General features: G+C 43.4%; 1 long non-coding RNA gene across 1 annotated transcript; it reads left to right on the forward strand.

Annotated features, from left to right (window-relative positions):
- The first annotated feature begins 394 nt into the window (after positions 1–394).
- LOC139807327 (uncharacterized) lies at positions 395–2758 on the forward strand. The gene is made up of 2 exons (XR_011730528.1): positions 395–531; positions 1566–2758. It is a non-coding gene; the product is annotated as an uncharacterized lncRNA (long non-coding RNA).
- The last annotated feature ends 712 nt before the right edge of the window (positions 2759–3470 follow it).

Raw genomic sequence — 3470 nt, forward strand, 5'->3', positions numbered from 1 at the left:
TCTGTTGGATGAAGTATTTCCTGCTCTGTCTTTCAGTATTTCATCTGTAAAATGGCGCTAATGATTTTGAACTAATTTAGAGCTCTGCTGACGAAAAAGACATATAAAAACTGCATGTCATTTTCATCTGTCATTTCCTGTCACCATAACTTAAGATGTACTCAGCCAATCAAGAGCAAAATTGAGATTGGAAAATTATTTCATTAAATATTAAATAAAAGCAATCAGGGAGGTTTATTAGAAAGTACAGCCATGCTCTGCCACATGGGGTGAGGTATTCTTTCAAAAAGACATATTTTAGCATTAATATAAAATGTCCATTGCATAATTCCATTGCTGAATGCTTTTGTCTTCAACCCATAGCCCAGTGCAAATTATCAGGTCTCTAGTTAGCTCCACCATTTTTCCAGAGCAAGAAAGAATTAATTTATCTGTGGGAAATGAAACTCAGACTGGCCAGACTCATCACAGTGAATTGCAGAGGGCTTCCACTCTGAAACCTTCTCTAGATGTCTTCTCAGCCTGTGAAAGGTAATGGCTAAGCACTTGTGCAGCTCCTTGGGGCTGTGAGCAAGACAGGACAGTGACTGTGACATTTATTAAGAGACAGTAAGAACCCACATGAGTGTTTTTCATTGTTGTTGATTTCCCCCTGAAAGGCAGGATTGTAATGTGTCCTTGCACATGCCTCATCCTGCCCATCCAGCATGATCACCGTGCTCGTGCAGTCATGGGAAGGAGTAACACAACCGCATGGCATTCTAGGAAGAGCCAGAAGACCAATTATGATTCCTTGTTCTCCTTTTTTTTTTCCCCCCCCCCCCAGGATATGCTTTATTGCTGCAAGCCTTCAGACTGTTTCATCTCTGCTGGCAAACATACTTGAGCAGCTCCCTTCTGACTTCTCCAGGATGGCTGCCACCATGTGACAGTGCCTTGGGGCAGCACTAGTGGGGAAAGGGCTTGGGGGAGGTATTATCACCTCCCTTCCCCTCAGTAAAGAAGTGCCTGCTTATTCTCTTTGCATTTCCTTCCTTATCAGAGTCCTCTTCCCCTCTCAAAGCACTGAGGGCCTGACCCTCAGCTCACACACCCTCACGATGCCAAAGGCTGGTGCTTGCTGCAGCCACCATGTTCCCAACAGACAGAGCTGTTGCCAGACCCACAGGGCCATAGGACCCGGCTTTCCTTGGGCAGCCAGCATGGAGAGGTAACTGTGACACTTAGGGCAGGTGTCCAACTTGACTGCCATAGGGCATTATTTAGTACTCTATTTTAGGGCTACATTTTATCCCTGCTCATAGAAGAAGAAGCATTTCTGACCCTACTGTTTGTTCTCCCGTTCTCTATTTGAGGTAATGTAAGTCATGCCCTTTTGTATCCTAATGCCAGAAAAAAAAAAAAAAAAAAGAAAAAAAAAATAAATTCAACTGCCATTTAAACAGAGCTAAGAAGAGGAAGCCACAGCTTCAGGCTCTGAAGGAGAAGACTGACAATGGGTAGAAGGCATGAGCGTGCTGTGATCCTTGTATCATACTGCGGGTTTTTTATTATTTTTCTTTCAGGATTTACAATGGCTGATCATGATTCTTCTTGTCCTTTCTGGTATTTGTCCTGCTGACCATAGAAGTCTGTTCTGCTTCTCTTGAGGCTGGTTATATTTAGACTTCAGACCTGGTATGCTCACGACATGGCCCAGTCCCAAAACCACCAGCCATGTACACTGGAGCTGGAGCAACAGGCTACCCACTTGACTCATCAGCCTTTGTACACAGGATATCCATGCCCACACTGTCCTGGCAGGGAGTCAGGACACGGCCAGGACACACATCTGGAATAAGGAGATGGGATGCATCACTGGGTCCCATGGATTAGAGATAGACAGAGTGTACCTTTGAGGAGGAGGTGAGCAAGTATTATGTTCAGATCTGCTCACTATCTGTTGTATGACAGTTCCTTCAGAGCCTGCCATTCAGTGAACTTGATTTCATAGTGTATCTTCTGGAATAATCTATCTGAAATGTAGTTAAACAAAAGCTAAAGGAAAGTGAGTGACCATACAAGCAGTAGGTTCTGGAAAACCTTGTGACAGACACTTGAGAAATGCCTTTTAGTTGCTGGAAGGTATTTCCCAAGCTCTTGGAATGTTCTATGTCTGTGTCAGCTGATAAAAATACTGTTTCTGTAGCCACAGGTGATGAGGAATTGCTCTCAGAGAGTAATTTGAACCTACAAGGCTTCTCCCGAGATGGAATCAAGTGAGCAAAGAGACCCTTATATGTTTGATTTTATACAACTGCACAGGATCTGCTTAATTTGTGCATTGTCAGGGCTACAAAATTCAGGTCCATATAGAAAGTGTAAGTTACATTCATGCTGCAGGTCTGGGTTCAGCTTGGCTGTTCCCTCAATTGCAAAAGGCAGCAGCCTCTCCATTACATTGAGCTCTGGGTAGGCACAGATGTCTTGGGGACAAAGAATGGGAGCCTCCAATGATGCAAACAGCCTAGAGTCCAGTCTTTTTACTGTAATATAAAATGAAAGTTTCTGTTTCTGGGATCAGCTATTGCTTAACTTACCTTGCAACAGAACATACTAAGGCCTCATTCATTCACTCATTCATTATGTATTACTAGCCAGTTGGAAAATGATGACAGATTTGCATCCTGTTCTGCTCCGTTTAGGATCTGATGATCACTGACTTGCAATAACCATATTATTTGCATAGTGCCTTAAACTCTAAAATATTTTAGTTTTACATGACTTATGGGTGGTCATTTCTATCAGCCTTGAAATGCAGTGACTTCAGGGTTGGAATGTGGCAGCCAGTTTACCAGCACACACTACATAATAGCATATTGTGTGAATATCTTATCCATATGAACCGCCAACAGAATCTGAGCAGGCAGGTATTTGATTCAGAAACCAGGCTAACCTCCCAAAGCCTCACTCTTGCTACAGGATATTCAATACCCATAAATAAACAAGCCCCAGGTTCCCTTCTCTTTTATAGAATGGTCTTTCCTCCAGTGTTGTACCAGAACAGAGCTTTGCTGCAACAAACCCTGTGAGTCTCCTGCTGAGCCAACCCCTGAACAACCACCTCCAAGCATCTGGCCCTCCAAGGTGCTGCAGAGCCTCTTTGTCCTGAATTGAGCATGTCCCTGCACAATGGGGATACAGCTGTCTGCCTGCTGGAGTTAATAAGCGTAGAGGGCAGGCCTTCAATTATAGTTTTTTTCAGCCATATTTCTCAAAGAGCTTTACAGAAAAAGGAGGTATTCCGCTCCTCATTTTATACAGGAGGAGGCTAGAGGCTAAAATGAAAAGAAGTAACTCGTTGGAGACTGTAAATCCAGCTAATCAGCAAAACTCAGAATCAAGCTTAGCTCCACTTCCCACACATCGCTCTAGCACTTTGTGCATCTAACAAGGCACAGCTTAAAATCCACCACTTTTTAACTCTTATG

This window comes from Heliangelus exortis, chromosome 1 (genome assembly GCF_036169615.1).
Source record: "Heliangelus exortis chromosome 1, bHelExo1.hap1, whole genome shotgun sequence".
In the NCBI taxonomy this organism is placed as follows: Eukaryota; Metazoa; Chordata; class Aves; order Apodiformes; family Trochilidae; genus Heliangelus; species Heliangelus exortis.